Consider the following 16760-nt stretch of genomic DNA (forward strand, 5'->3'; position numbering starts at 1 on the left):
AGGGCAGTCTGCTACCATTATTTCTATAGAGAATATTTAAAGGAAAGGGAGTTTGAATATCAGGTGTGAAACTGAGAGAGCTTTTGCTTCTGGGTGGTTTAGAAGAGCCTAAGTGAGATTATTAGTCAGATATTCTTTGAGAAGTCATCTTCAAAAGCTTGAAAACAATTTCCTGTTTAGGAATTTTAAGAAGACTATTTATTTCTAAATTTTACCTGAAGGAGGGATATAAAGTTTTGATTGGTAATATATGTAACCCTTCAATTTAATACAGCAATGACGTAAAATTTCTGTCTATTCAATCTTACAAGCTATTTTTAATTTAAATTAATAATTTATTTATTAATTATAATTTAATTATTAATTAATCAAATTAATGTAATTATTTAAAATTTTAATTCATCATTCTATGACCTTCTATTGCCTTCATCGATGCTCAAAACCGTTTAAATATATGCTCTTTGGGGAGAAAAAAAAAAGAAGAAATTGTTATTCCAGGCATATTTCCAACAACCACAGTCTATAAATAAAAAAATTAAAAGAATATCAATGTGTGGGGGTTCTTCAGAGAGACCCAGATGATCGTGGATGGCAAAAGGCAGAGTCTGCTCTTTCTCCGGCAGGGGCGGGGAGGGGGGGTCGGGAATGAGGGCTTTCTTTTCAGGGGTCCTGCCCCTGCAGAGTCTGGAGCCCAGTAGCTCGTCCCTCGTCCCCCTCCCGCGGTGAAAGAGACTACCCGGCTTCCATCGCAGGGCTTTTATCCAGGGGGCAGGGGCTAGAGGCAGGGACGAGCCAGTGCCCAATCAGGGACAAGGTGGGAGTGGGACAGAGTAGGGTTACATTCCAGTGTATGGGCAGAGTATGGGCATGGCCGAGCAGGGACAAACCACGTGATACAGCTTCCACGGGGAACAGGGAATACAGAAGAAAACATTACACGACCCAATATAAAAATGAAACAAATTAACACACCACAACATCAAGGTTCTACTACAAGCATCCTAACTAATTATACCTCCATTACAAAATGGCTAGCTATGAACTAAAACCACAGTAACTGCAATAATTTTTGAACCTTAATACCAGGACAGTTGTGCCATCTCCTTATGTAAGCCCCAGACCACCTGCCCTCTCAAATAAAAGACTACAAATCGTTATTACCACCTGCTGTCCTTCTCATTGAATACCATGTGTGCAGCATGTGCATTACAGTTAGTAACAGAATGCACCAAGACAGGCATATCAGGTTTATATTCTTCTAAATCTGACCCCTGTGAACAGAGAAATAACCCAACAACCTCCACCAATATGTTCTGAGAGAAAACCAACTGAGCCAAAAATATTGCATAACTACACAAGAGATTATGTGTTATTTAATTGAATTAAACAGAGGACAACATGGACTTTTTCTATCAAGGATGTACAAGAGGCTCCTCTATAATAATTAATCTTTAAATTCATCTTTAAATAAGGTAACAGATAATTAGGAATGTCACTGGGAATAAAGAAGATGGCTATAGGCTGGTTTTAACCTTGCTCCACTCAACATGTTAATGAGGATTGCAGAGCAGCTCCATCTGAAGGGGTCCTCAAGAGATCACCGGGTCCAACCTTTCACAGAAAAAGGAACCTAGATGAGATTGTCTAGCACCCTTTCTACATCTGGAAAACACCTCTTGTGATGGAGACTCTTCAGTCTTATCTCCAACTGTTTGATAACATCATGGCTTAGCTTGTATGCACCAAGCAGCACAGCAAAGGCAAGCTCAGTATATGTTACTATCGTGGCTGAAGGCAAGAGAGTCCCAGTGATGTCATCCTTTGTTCTATCCATCTATCTGTGATAGAACATAGATGTTCTACCAACTGAGATACAGATCTTTGCAAATTAAATATAAGTAAACTGCTACCTGATTTTTTTTTTTTTTTACCCATAAAATTACTCAGACATGATATGTGTACAACTCCAAAGTTTTCACTTTTCCCCCTCAAAACATGTTTCTAGAGTTGTTACCTGATGGCTCTAGGGATGCTGTTTAGTGTAAGGATGTCCACAGGCTGCAAATACTCAGCATGAATTTTTTGAGCAGTAACTTTTAACAATAAAAGCACATCCTACCTGTCAACTCATTGAGGCTTCGGAACAGGACAAGGGAAAACAAAGCAATGCATTTCAGAGTCTGTCTGCAGAAGATAAAATATTAATGTCCTGATTTTTACAAAACTGTGCAGATATTTATGTATTCTTTGTAGATTACTTTGTTAATTCAGCTCTTATCATGTGGGTGGATTCAATACTTACAGCAGTGTTATGGTCACATAACTTTGAAACCAAGTCCTACTGCACAGGTCAACTTTAATATTCAATATAGCATTAGAAATCACATGATTTCCTCTTCTCACATAAATACCTAAACAGAAAGATTTCCTGTTATTTTTTTAAACTTTTTTTGTGTCTTGTGAGTGAATTCAAATATTTCCAAAAAGACTCAGAGTTGTCTAAACTGAATTCAGACTTTAATTCTTCCTCCCTCTTAAAAGCAGTTTTGTAAATCGAGAAAAATGAGATCTTCCTGCCCACATATGAAACAAAGCAAAAAAAAAATTTCTCAATTATTACAACTTGTAGCATCAGGAACTGAGGTGGTGAATATGCACATATACATGTGAATATATCTAACTTGAAAATTCCACTTCATTTGCACATTACTAATAAAGCAAACTGCTATGTTCTTATTGGGAGAACAAACATGCATATAAAATATTGTAATAGTCTTTCATAGATGATAGCTTTGTCAGTTCTCAGGTAAATGAAAAAGTAGTTGTAACTTTTCTACTCTCAAAGGCCATATTGACTTCCTTCTCAGGGTCAGTAAAGAATAGGAAAATAAAAAAGGAGAGAAAAATATCTTCTTTCTTTTTTTTTTTTTTTTCCCCTGTGGTTTTGACAGGGTTTCAGATAGAATTTAAAAATGATGAAAAATACTACAAATTTAAAATATCCAGGTCCTTCAAGCAAAGGAAACTAGTTGGGCACTGCAAATTTACCAGTTGAATGATCAGTAATTAAAAGTATCTGCTTTTTGAGCAGAAATATTCTGTGATAATTTGTTCAGCTTATTTCCACATTATTTCTTTTTCCTGACTTGAAAATAAATTCAATATCAACATTTGTATTCACTGGGATTTTTCCCATTCTAGAAAACAGATAATTTTGTATCCTTTTATGACAGTGCTAGTTTATGAAATATCACAGTGTACATTGGGGGTTTTAAGTGGCTTTCCCATCTTAGAATTAAATTTTTCTTAATTTTCCATTGCCTTAAACTCAGGTCTTCAAACTTCTGACATTCAGCACTGAAACATGCTTATCTTTCATTGAGAAGCTGTAATACTGCTAGCTGGAAAAATATAAGTATATATAAAGTCTGGTAAAGCTGAATTAGATGGATTTTCATGGAAGTTTAAAATTATAAATTATGAATTGTCCCTAGGTTAGCAATCAAGATGTATTTGTAACATCCTTCAACTCTGACATCAGCACCTGTGGACCTTGCACAAAATTTAAACTGGATTACAACATGAAGATGTGATTTACATGTACACTGAATATTACACCTTATCCCAAACATTTTCCCTCTGTGCTATTTGTATAGTTCTTGGGAGATGTTTTTGTTTGTAGTTTTGAGGGATTTTGTGCGTGTTTTTCCTTTAAAATAATACATTGCTTCTAGCTCACCTTGGAGTAAGATAACTAATTTTGCAAGCATCCTCTTGCAAAAGTAATGAACTTGCTTTGTAATTTGTCCCTTTTCACTATTAAGAAAATTATTTTGTTTCTGAAAATATAAATATTTCCTGAATTCCTCCACAAAAAAATATAACTGGCAGTTGTCCCACACAAAGTTGGTGGAATATTTTTCATTATTAAAAAAAAAAAAAAAAAAAAAATTTAAATTAAATGGCACATCACTTAAAAAAGGAGTTTTAGGGCTCTACATGGAGCTTCCTCTTCTCCCCTAGTGTAAGTGATTTTTCAGTTATTACTGACTGGACTGGGTCTGGCTGGGATGGAGATCATGTGTTGCTTCACAGCAACCCATAGAGTGCTGTGCTTTGGATTTCAGGCTAAACAAGCTTTGATAGCAGACCAGAATTAACAGTGCCCACAGTGCAGTCCTGTTTTCTGTTTGCTCCTCTGCCCCACAGCAAACAAGCTGGGAGAGAAAACAGCCAACACAGCTGACCCGTCGTGACCAAAGTGATATTCCCCACCATATGACAACATGACAGCATTAAAAATGCTTTAGCTCAGGCAAGAGAGAAGGCTTTGTGAGATGTTTACATATCTGAAAACATGACTGACCCCAATGATCAGTTAGCCCTACTGATCCCCTTCAAGCAAACATTTTGTATAAAAGCAGACCCAGGGTAACAGACACTTGGGTCTACCAATTAATTATTTCACTAATTTATTTTGCTAAATATTATATATAAAATAAATAAATAAGTATAAAGGAAGGAAGATAAAGATAGGTAGACGTCTTGCACTGAAAAATATTAAGATGTGGAGAGTAACGCCCTTCAGAAGGATAAGACTGTCTCAGTTTTGCTGACAGGCACGCGACACAACTCACCAAGGTTCCTGCAACAGCAGCCAGCCTTCATAGAGCGCTGCTCTCCTTATATATCTTCGGAAGGCCGCATGGTTAGTCCTGATTGGCCGAGCCAGTTGCCACCCAGCTAACTGGCCAATGGCTGCCCACGTCCCCAACAGCATAGGCCGGCTCCCCAACAGCCCAGACTGGCCAGGCTATATAATTAAGGTAGTTATATGATTAGTTATATTCCAGTTATAAAAGCATAATTAGGACTATTTTTTAACTGTGAGGCCTGCAGGCCAGCTGTTAGCCACCACATAAAACCATATTAACCACAGGAATTCACTTTTAGTTGGTGACTCTTCGGTAGCTTCCAGAATGCTTTCAGAGGCATCCACATAGGACAAATGTTGCATCAGAAAAATCACTACAAGAGCATAAATAGTGGAAGCTAAAGCCTGAGAAGAAATGATTACTGAAATATTAGGAAAGCAAGGGGTGCCTAAAGAAAGAGAACTTCATCTCAATAACTGCTAAATAACAGTTCAGAGTGAAGGAAATGCCCAAAAGGTCAAGCACCATCTGATGAGCTTGTGGAATTCTTTTTCTACGTGATTACAGAAGATGATTCCTGAGGTATTTGTTTTTGAAAGGGAAAAAAAAAAAAAAAAAAAAAAAAAAAAGGGTACAATGAGTCTGTAACTTTTTTTGGCAGAGCTGCATGCAGGCAGGGAATTTAAATGCCAAGGTGTTGCTTCCTGCCAGTCTTGTAAAACAAAGAGTACTGTAAATCAGCATCAGGGTGAATACAGTCACATGAATATACAGTACATTCTAACTTAAGGCTTCATATCTTGTTTTGGAAGCAGAACCCAAAAACAAGAATTGTAAGGAGCAATGACAGCTGAAACATCTTGCAGCCAGCCCCATAAGCACTAGTGGAATAAGCCTAATGGGGTTAACTTGCCATACGAAAAAAAACCAAACAAAACCACAACTATCCCACAGTCCTTATCCAAATAAATCTCTTACATAACTCAGAGTTTGGTTGACAAGTGATAAAGTATTGATAAACCAAATTTACAGTAAGAATAACATCACAGAGAAGAAAGAAGCCTTTTGGTTGTTGGTTCCGTTTTTTTAATTACCATTTTCTCTTACAGCTAGTCTAGAAATATTACTGGTTCTTCTACAGAAAAAAAAAAATAACACAAGGTCTACAGGACTGGCAGATAGTTATGGCTCTGAAGAATTAGAAATAATATTTATGTTAGGCTTGTATGTGGTTCACCAAGGCTGAAGAAGCAAAAGGGGTAAATGAGTTATGTATGTATGTTACAAATATGCAAAGAAACAAGGTCAGATGTCATAGAATAGGTTGTGTTGGAAGGGATCTTAAAGATAATTTTGTTTGTAGTTATTTCCAGTAAGTATAAAATTATATTTAATTCATAATTATATCATATCATATGTCATATCAATGATATCATATCATCATATCATAATTCTATATTGTGAGAGACACTATGAGAGATGGAATCTAACAGCATTACTAAAAGGTATGCAAAGCTGCATGTCATGCTTGAAGCAAACAAAAGCGCTTTCATTTTAGAGGCAGATGAAACAAATCTTTAGAAAATGGGCTGCATACCTATGGAATGTTAGCATCTGCTTCTTGGCTTTGGTTCTTTTAAAAATATAAGTATTTCTGATATCTTTACAAAACAAGCAAAGGAAGGATTATATTTATTACTGTGCTGTACCCAGACAGCTCCTCAGTGACTAACAGACACATGATTTGATTCAGCCTCACCCAGAAGAGCATTTCCTCTTTTGCTGGAATATGACATTCCACTGTTCAAGCAATCTCACAAATCCCAAAATGTAAAGTCTCAAAGAGAAATGATCTCATGATAATTTTTACTCAATATAATAAAATTCTACATAAGCTGTGTTTCTTCATCTCTCTGAATGCCATGAATAGAGTTTGAAATTTGTTTTCATTGTGCACCAGTTGTATCAGCTCTGTGCTTTTTCTTTTGGTATACTGTTTCTACATTTGAGGATTGTAAGTAAAAGCACAAATGAAGTAAATAGAGTGCAATGTGTCACATTCTGCTTCATAAAGAAACAAGCTGCTCTATTTAACTCATTGGGATTGTTCCTGGAATTTGTTTTGAATTTGCTTCCATGGATTTTCAGCAGAGGTACTGTGCACAAGTTCAGCTACTTATGTTAAGACATAGAGTACTGTGGAGAATCATTTACTTATGGAGATCTAACATGTTTGTTTCACAGTGGAATTACCCTTACACTTTATAATGCAGTGTACCACTGTCTTGGTTTGAAAAGACAGGTGTCTGCTAGGGAGAGGCAGGCCTCTCTAGGAATGGGGAATTCCAATCCCTTTCCTCCATGTTATTATAATTTGGAAGATTAAAAAAACCCCAACTTTTCAGTCAGAGCTATGGGAAAAGGAGTAACAGTCCTTTACTAGTAACTATAACAGGACAGACAAACAACAACAGCAATTATAATAATAATAAAACAGAACCAAATACCCTGAGGGGCTTTGTCTCACATGTCCCGGGCAGTCTGATCTCTTGGGACCCCAAGAGCACCAAACTGAAACAGTGGAAACTCCGGAGCTGATGGCTGGAAACGGTGGGTTGTCCCCAGCAGGCAGGAGGGTGTCCCGGCAAACGAAGTGAGCAGTGCTGAAGAAGCCGCAGCGGCTGGACCCAGGCTGACCCAGATCCAGCAGGGCAGGCAAAAAACTCTGAATTCCTGGGCGCTACAGCAGATGATAGAATCCCCAGGACCGTACCCCTCCGTTAACAGTGGAATCCACGCAGCTACCAGTGGCCCGACCGTCCTCCCTGGAAAACCGAGAGCCGAAAAGAACCACCACCCTCAGCTCCCGGGAGCCTTTCCATCCCCCTAAACTAAGTGATCCACTTCTTTTTTACGGGTTAAGCACCCTTTAACTATCAGTATTTAGTCTCCTAGCAACTTATGGTGGGAAAAATTCCACAGGAAAACTTAACCCCCAACAACCACCCTCTTCTGACTTCAGAAATCTATTACATTTCCAGGTCCTGACTCAAGTTTCTAGGTTTAACTGCAGTTACCTGTCCTGAATCTGTCCTAAAATGAGGGCATGGTCATGGGATATGCATCTCAGGGGGAGTTATGCTTTCAAAAATATTCTCTTGCAACGCTATCTTGCAGAGAAAGTATGGCAATATAATTATATTTACACAGACTGAAATAACAAAAAGGAAACAACTTTAAGACCTCTTGACTGGTAGCTGGGCAAATGTTTAAGTAAAAGTTGAGATGAGGATCAGATCTCAAGCAGCTGAGTTAGGTAAGAAAGTGCAAAACACTTCCGTAGAAGAGGAAGTTATATCTCTAAATGGAAGGTTGGGAAGGAAATAATATAGAGAGAAGATTCAAAGGCTGCACTATTTGTTTGTTTAATTGTTTTGGGTCTTTGATATAAAAAAAGATAGTGAAGACACTGAACATACATGAAAAAGGAGAGAAAGGTTACTGGAGGAAATGAAAAGCAGTTTGGCAGTGCTATGGCACATTAATTTTTTGTTTCTGTTATTATTATTATTGATAATTTACTATATAGTTAATAATGATGATGAGATGATGATGATGTCACTAAACTAAAGAAATTTAACCAGTAGTGCTAATTAAATCTATTTAAAGTGAAATTATGCTAGCTGATTTGATCCATAGGTTTCTTGGATTATTTAAGACTACCTTTACTCTTGCTCTAAAGAACAGCCTACTCCTCACAAATCATTGGTGAGAAAGTCAGATAAAAATAGTAGGGGGTGGGAAGGGTGGGAGGGAAGAGAACAAATATCTACAATAATTCATAATATATTATTTTGAATGAGGTCACATCCTGACTGTTATGTTCACTTCTGATCTCCACAGTACGAGAAAGAAATTACTGCAGAGGGTCCAGATGGTCCAGAAAAGATGATGAGGGGTCTGAAGCATTTCTCATGGGGAGAGACTGTAGGAGCTGAGCCTATTTAGTCTAAAGGAGAGAAGACTCTGAGGGAATCTTGTTAAATGCATATAAACATCTTGAAGTCAGGTGCCAAGAGGAAGGTGCCAGACTCTTTTCAGTGGTGCCCAGCAACAGGATGAGGAATAATGGCCATAAAATAAAACACAAGAAGTATCATCTCAACATAAGGAAGAACTTCTTTACAATGGGGGTGGCAGGGCACTTGGACAAACTTCCTCACAAAGTTGTAGAGTTTCTGTATCGTGATATTCAAATCCCACCATGACCTTGTATCATGGATTGGCACAATTTTGTTTTCTGGTTATAGAGAAACGTGAAATGTTTTTCCCTGCCATGACCACAGAGTGGTTCGGCAGGGGGAGGACAGGGACCTATCAAAAAGCTAGCTGGGACATTGGCAGCTAGGTTAAACAATGGGAAATGTTGTTGTGACTTTGGAGGGGACATTTAAAACTAATCTGCTGCTGATTGGTCAATCTCTTGCTTCAGAATCAGCCATGAGGTAACATCGTAGGCAGTGGGCTGGCCTGGGTCAGGCCCTGCTGCCCTTTTGGGTGGCCGAGCTGGTCTCAGCCCGGCCTCCGAGAGCCTGTGCCTGCATGGGGAACAGCCTAGGCCAGCTGAGCCCCTTTCCCCTGCTTGCCGGCAGGGAAGAGGGATGACTGCAGTTTGGCAGTGCTGGCCACTTGCTCAGACCATGGCAGAAAGGGCCAAGCCATGGCCCAGCTTAATCGCCACTGGTAGCAGAGAAAGGAAGCCTGCAGCTCCATAACAATTCTGAGCCGAGCCACCCTGGATGAGACCGAGGGGTGGAAAAAAGGACATCTACCAGCTCCCTCCATCAGCACAGCTCTGCATTTTCTGCAGGCCCTGCAGCCCGGAGCCTGCACGTGGCCTTTGCAAGCCCGGGTGGATTTAACCCTTTCCTAGCAACATGGAACTTTTAAAGCACAACTCTTGAGAGAAAGAAGAAAGAAAACAAGGGTACATGGAACAGACACCAAATGAAGTCAGTGGATTAGAAGGGAAAGAACTGATATTGTTGGAATAGGACTGAAGAACTGGACATTTTTAACCAGACTTCTCTAAGGTAAACTATGGAGAAATGGACTGTCCTTTGTAGCATCTTATTGTCGTTGGGTAGAATGCTACTCTAATCAAAATTGAGGACTGATGTAATTGAGATTTATTTGAGAACTTTAAAGCCCCCGCTCCTGAGTTAAAAGGAGGTCTCAGCCTTTCAGATGAAGATGATTTTAGACTAGAAGAAGTATTCGTAAATAATACCCCAGATACTCTGAGAAGCTTTGCTGATGGAACATCACAGTGTGCGAAAACTCCGGGCGGCAGCAGATCTGTGACATTGGGAGCACTGGACTATTTTGTCTTGTGGCAAAACATCTTGTCTTAGTTTGAAAAGACAGGTATCTGCTAGGGAGAGGCGGAGCCTCTCTAGGAATGGGGAATTCCAATCCCTGCCCTCCGTGTTATTATAATTTGGAAGATTAAAAAAAAATTTTCAGTCAGAGCTATGGGGAAAGGAATAACAGTCCTTTACTAGTAAATATAACAGGACAGACAAACAACAACAGCAATTATAATAATGATAAAACAGAACCAAATGCCTCGAGGGGCTTTGTCTCACAAGCCCTGCGCAGTCTGATCTCTTGGGATCCCAAGAGCACCAAGCCGAAACAGTGGAAACTCCGGAGCTGATGGCTGGAAACGGTGGGTTGTCCCGGCAGGCAGGGGGGTGCTGAAGAAGCTGCAGCAGCTGGACCTGGGCTGACCCAGATCCAGCAGGACAGGTGAAGAGCTCCGAATTCCTGGGCGCTCCAACAGATGATAGAATTCCCAGGACCATACCCCTCCGTTAACAGTGGACTCCACGCAGCTACCAGTCACCCAGCTGTGCTCCCTGGAAAACTGAGAGCAAAGAAACCACCACCGTCAGCTCCCGGGAGCCTTTCCCTCCCCCGAAACTAAGTGATCTACTTCTTTTTTACGGGTCAAGCACTCTTTAAGCATCAGTATTTAGTCTCCTAGCAACTCATGGTGGGAAAAATTCCACAGGAAAACTTAACCCCCAACACATCTTCATAAAAAAAACCTTAGAGAGACTCTTCTCCTAAAGTAATGAGTGATTATGCCTAACAATTGAGAAACTGACTGAAAATCTCAAGTTGTGTCTTTCTATGTTGCTTAATAAGAAAGTTAATAGTTTGTAAATGGAGAGAAGTGTGTTTCAAAGTGTCATTCTGTTTTAGTTTAGGCTTTCTTTTTCTCAACTTTTTTTCATTCTTTTAGTGTGTGTTAATAAAACTTTTTTTGTTCATTTTTAAGCTTAAGCCTGCTTTGTTTTTTTTCTCCTAATCTCTCCCCCCACAAAAAGAATTAATACTAAACCCCCTACATTAATTGGTGTTTCCGCCCAGATTTATTAAATCAAGACCATTACACGTTGCCTTGGCAGGGGGGTTGGATCTGCAGAGGTCCCTTCCAACACTAACAATTCTGTGATTTTATGGTATTTTGTTTCAAAATATTATCTTTTTTTTTTTTTTTTTTTTTTTCTCTAGAGATGACAAAGGCATGAATCTAAAGCTGCAGAAAAGCTAGCGTAGATAACTCACATGTTAGGCAAACCACAAAAACAGCAACATGGTGGAAATAGCACTGAGACAGACCCTTAATGACTCAGATATTCTGAATTACTTTTAAAAAGGAAGTGGTTATTTCTGTATGAGGGGGGAAGATATCAACTGCTGCATAACACTTCACCATACTTGTATTCAGGGTGCTAATAAAATCACCTATGGTTGCCAACATATAAGCACAAAGTACTTAAAACATTTCTCAATTTTGCCATTACAAGAGTGGGAGAAAAAACCCTTAAATTTAATCTAATCTTAGTCCTTCTGCAACAAAGAAATTCTATCTCCCTTTGTTTGTTTGGCACTGGCCCTCAAAGTCAGAAAGTTCTGGCTTTAAAGAAGTACCAGACTCTTCTGATGAGAGATAATTCTTCCCCCTAGCCATTTGCTTAGAGAAAACCAGGATAAATGGATACAAAATGGGACAGAATTTACCTTGCCTAGTTAAATCTCTAGCCTGGTGGGTTTAAAATGTTTAAGCTCACAGTTTCAAATTATATGGAGGACTTGCTGAATTCTCTCTTGCACACAGATCTGCAAAAAAGACGTGAGGCTTTCATTCTCAATCATTGCACTATGAAGGAAGACCATAGTAAGGTAACGTTATTATACAATTTTGTACATCAAACATTTGTAAAATGTAAAACATTTGTAAAATTTGTACATCAACATTTTGTATACAAACATTTTGTCAAACCAGTCATTTATTATTATTCTTATGTGACTGTATTGTTATGCCTGACTTCTTATAAGAACAAGTAGTAACTCACTAGTTCAGTGTTTGCCCACCACAAATCACATTACGTGAGTTAAAATCTTTCCAAATCCTCTGGATGGTGGTGGAAAGTGGACCCTCCATTTGCTGCTGATATGAGACTGTGAGGACAGGCAGATACTAGGAGTGGGTGATACATCAGAGGGTTGCGATGTCATCCAGAAGAATGGAGAAATGGGTTGACATAAAGATTGTGTAGTTCAAGAAATGCAAGATCCTGAAGCTGGGAACAACAATGCCAGGCACCAGCATATACTGGGACCACCCAGCTGGAAAGCAGCTCTGCACTAAAGTCTAGAGGTCCCATTGGAGTAGAGGTTAGCTGTCAGTGAGGTTGGTAAAGTAAGCACTGAAGAGTAATAAAATTATAAAATTTCAGAATTTGGAGTAATGGTCCAAACTTTTTTTTTTTTTTTTTTTTTTTTTTTTTTTTGCGGGGGGGCAGGGTGTGTGTGTGTATGTGTGTGTGTGATATGAGGTTTGTATTATTAAATACATTACACATTTTCTTCACTACCCCTTCTGGGATTTTATAAATGAAAACTGTATTTTGGTATTTTGCTAAGATTTGTAAAATCTGCTGGTAACATTTGAAATAAGGAAAAGTTTTTAATGATTACTTATAAATACATAGCTCAAAATACAAGAAATTATAGGACTGGTCTTGTAAACAGAATAAATACAACCTCCTTTAATGCTACAGCATTTGTGCATTTTTTACTGCCTTGACAGCTCTTTCCTTTTCAGGTTAATCTCCCAAACCAGTCAGAAAACTGGGTTCTCCCTGTACTTCACTAGAAGCATTAAGTTTTCCCTTGCATTTGTTAAAAGCTGGGTATAATTCACTCAGAATGATGAGATTTGCTATTTGTAGGAACTCATATTTCAAAATTGTACAACAAAATTCAAGGTTGAAACACATACTTAGGAAAGTAAATACTATCCACATAATAAAGAACTTCAAGAGCAGATAGAGGACCTCCTTTTCTGCTTCCTTTTTTGCTTTTCCTTTAAAAAGCAATGACATCAATCAAACCAAACCCATGAAACACAAAAAATGGAAAGAAAAATCCTTATATTGTTAGATTAGCAATCAAAAAGTTATATTCAAAAGTGTATGCCTGAACAAATCTCTCCCTTTTATATAATACTAGATTTTATTGAGCAAATGGAACACTTAAGTAATGACAATTACCCAATACTGCAGTAAATGTAAAATACAGACCAATGCATAAAAGCTGTGGTCTTTGATGTGCAAATGTTAAACCTTTACAGTTGCCTTTAAGACTAAATGGGAGAGAAAACTTTGAAAAGAACACTAATTCTCTCATCAGTGAGACACAGTGGCATTTTTCCGGAAGATAAGCATAAAAAAATAGTTACTGAAATTTTCTGTGAAAAATAATGCCTTTGTTCAATGGCATAAAAGCTGATAATGACAGCTATGAAGAACCTCAAGAATACTTTGTGTTTTTACTGAGAATTACAAAGCTGATTCAAGAGCATTCCCAAATAATGGAATGAGCCAATACATTAGCTTTAGTGGCTAATACATTAGCTTTAGTGATAGTTTCCTCTACTGATGGGATATGGTTCTGTCAGACAAATGCCAGGGGGTCAGCAGAAAAAAAAATCTTCAACACCTTTATATCAGTGTCTGCTATTTTTTAGTCCACTCACCTTCTAGGCAAGAAAACGACAGTTCTCCCCCTTTTTACTTCAATGGAATAGTTATATTGAAGAATAGCCAAGTATATATATGAAGTGTCTGTATGTGTATAGACATATATACATGAAGAATATATAGCCAAAAACTGAAGAGAACAGATACAGTCTTCCTTTGGTGTAATGTGATTTTGCCTGAGTGAGAATGCTTAAAACACAGTTCCATGTATCTTTTCTCTTCTATATTAAATAATTGGATTTTTTTTAATTAAAAAACCCCTTTCAATTAAAAAAATACCTTCCTACCTTTCAAGGATTAAACATGAAGTATTGTTCCTTTTATGAAATCAGAATTAAGTATTAACTGCCAAAAGCAGAAAGTGAACTTGATGTTAGTCATTCAAGATACATAATTTTTTTGTTGTTGTTCTTCTTCTAAGAGCATATAGATTTAAAGCACCTTATCCAGTCTCCTCTTCATCCTCCTCAGTTACCTTCTTTTTATGTACTTTGTATCTCCAGCTGTTCAAATAATAATCATTTTATATATTGGTTTTAGGGAATGTTACTTGCTCTTAGAGGAACATTTCAATAGACTTTACTGCCATGTTTCACTGCACAGGATTTGAATGTTTTCACATAAATTGGTGGCTTGTTTATTTGTTTGTTTGTTTGTTTACTTATTTATTTATTTATTTAAATATGTGCTTGCACTCAAAGAATTCAGGTTTTAAAATGAAAGGCTGCAATATGGTAGTTCAGACAGAGCATTTGTACAATTTTTCTTCCAGGCAGTATTTAGGATTATTTCAATCTCTGCTCTTCCAATCACCTCTTTTTTCTATGCAAGTGCCAGGCAACATGACGTGGGGAGAAATATTCATGGCATACTACCAAGCAGTTTGCATATTCTGAATAAGAGACAAACTGATCTTCATTGAAAAACAAAACAAACAAACAAACAAAAATCCAACCAAACAACAACAAAACCAAAACCAAAAGAAAAAACACAACAAAACCCCAAAAAGCATAATTATATATTCAGAGGGCATTAGTGATTGTGCAACACATCCTCTCTAACTGTAAGTCAAACTGCATGTGGTTTTCATTAAAGAGAGCCTGTAGTGGATCAGATACTATTTGAAAACGAAGTTGTGAAAACAGCTTATATCAGGGTGAGACTATAATGCCATTTTTATGCATATTGAGTGGAAATCTGGAAAGGTTGAAATGTTTCTTAAAATGCATAGGAGCTTTGGCTTTGCTCTGTGTTACCCTCACAAAATATATGAAAAAGAAAATTCAAAGGACTGAATTAACCTTTTAAATTATGACAACATACTCTATTTACTATGCAACATGAAAATCAGAATAGAATTAAACTATTTCAAATTGAAACAAATATTTATTTCCCAAAGCAACAAAATCTTAAGCAATCAAAACAAGGGTGAGTTGATATACCTCCTTTGTTCCATAGCCTGAAAATTCGATGCTCCCACAAGCTTTTAAAAAGGTTCAGTATTGACTACTTTGCATTACTCTAATGTTCCATTGAAATGACTTTTCTAAATTGAGTGCGTCTGTACAGGAACACTGTTAGCAGGCTTTGTTCCTTATCTTACCTAAATAGGTAAGATAAGGAACAAAGCTTTTAAGGAATGACACATCCCATATGGATTTCTCATGTTTCTTTCACTCTTCATCCTCCATTTCTACAAGCAGAGGGAGTTTGAATCAGTTATTGAAAAATGAGATTATTTAGAATAGGCAAAAAAAAAAAAAAAAAATTTCCCCCTCTGCTCTGCTCTGGTGAGTCTCCACCTGCAGTACTGAGTTCAGCTCTAGAAGCATGTGGATCTGTTGGAACAAGTCCAGAGGAGGCTACAATGAGGGTCAGAGGGCTGGAGCTCCCCTGCTATGGAAATGGGCTGAGAGAGTTGGGGGTGTTCAGCCTGGAGAAGAGAAGGCTCTGGTGAAACCTTAGATATCATTCCAGCACCTAAAGGGGCTCCAAGAGCTGAAGAGGAGCTATTGGAGGGGTATGGAATTACAGGACAAGGGGGAATGGCTTTAAATTGTCAGAGGGCAGGGTTAGACTAAATATTAAGAAAATATTCTTCAGTGTGAGGTGGTGAGGCCCTGGTACAGGTTGCCCAGGGAAGCTGTGGTGGCCCTGTCCCTGACAGTGTTCAAGGCCAGATTGAACAGGCCTTGGAGCAACCCGGGATAGTGGAAGACGTCCTTGCCCATGGCAGAGGGGTGGAATTAGTTGATCTTTGAGCTCCCTTTTAACCCAAACCATTTTGTGGTTCTATGAATCCATGAATTGCTGAGTTAACTTTCCACATTTTTAACCATTTTCAGTATTTCTATCAACCTTTTATGCTGTTGCTTTTTAAAAACAAAATAAAGCAGTGAGCTGCAGTTAACATCAGTGATTTTCTGGATTTGGGCAATAGTCTGCAATATTAAATTTCTATAACATTGAAGACTCTGAAGAATGTTAGTACAACTTCTGTCTTCCCAGAATGCCTTTTTTGTTCTTCGGTTCTTTTGTTTGTTTTTAAATATTCAAGGAACATCCTTTTCTATCTCTCTTTCTGTGTACTTTAAAACATGCTGTGGAATCACCCATCTCAGAGATACCTCCATTAGCAGAGTACAGCCTACGTGCCATATTGGGTACACTTGATTCTAGATGAGCTGTTCTTCATGTAAAATAAAGATACAGAAGGATGGAATAGGTCTCTTACTGCTATCTTTGAATTAAAAGATAATTACAGCATGGCATTGAGTTAAGAGTTTTCCTTTTGAGACTTAATTCATCATTATACATGACTCTTAATATCAAAAGATATTTTGCTAATCTGTACAACAAAACAGAAAAGGAAAAATGTAATTCCTAATGAAGGCTGAGGAAGACATGACAAAAATTACAACTGAACATACAAAAAATACAAGCAAAGTATACATACATACAAAACACATACAAAAATAAAATACCTGGA

Source organism: Hirundo rustica, chromosome Z, assembly GCF_015227805.2.
Source record: "Hirundo rustica isolate bHirRus1 chromosome Z, bHirRus1.pri.v3, whole genome shotgun sequence".
Classification (NCBI taxonomy): domain Eukaryota; kingdom Metazoa; phylum Chordata; class Aves; order Passeriformes; family Hirundinidae; genus Hirundo; species Hirundo rustica.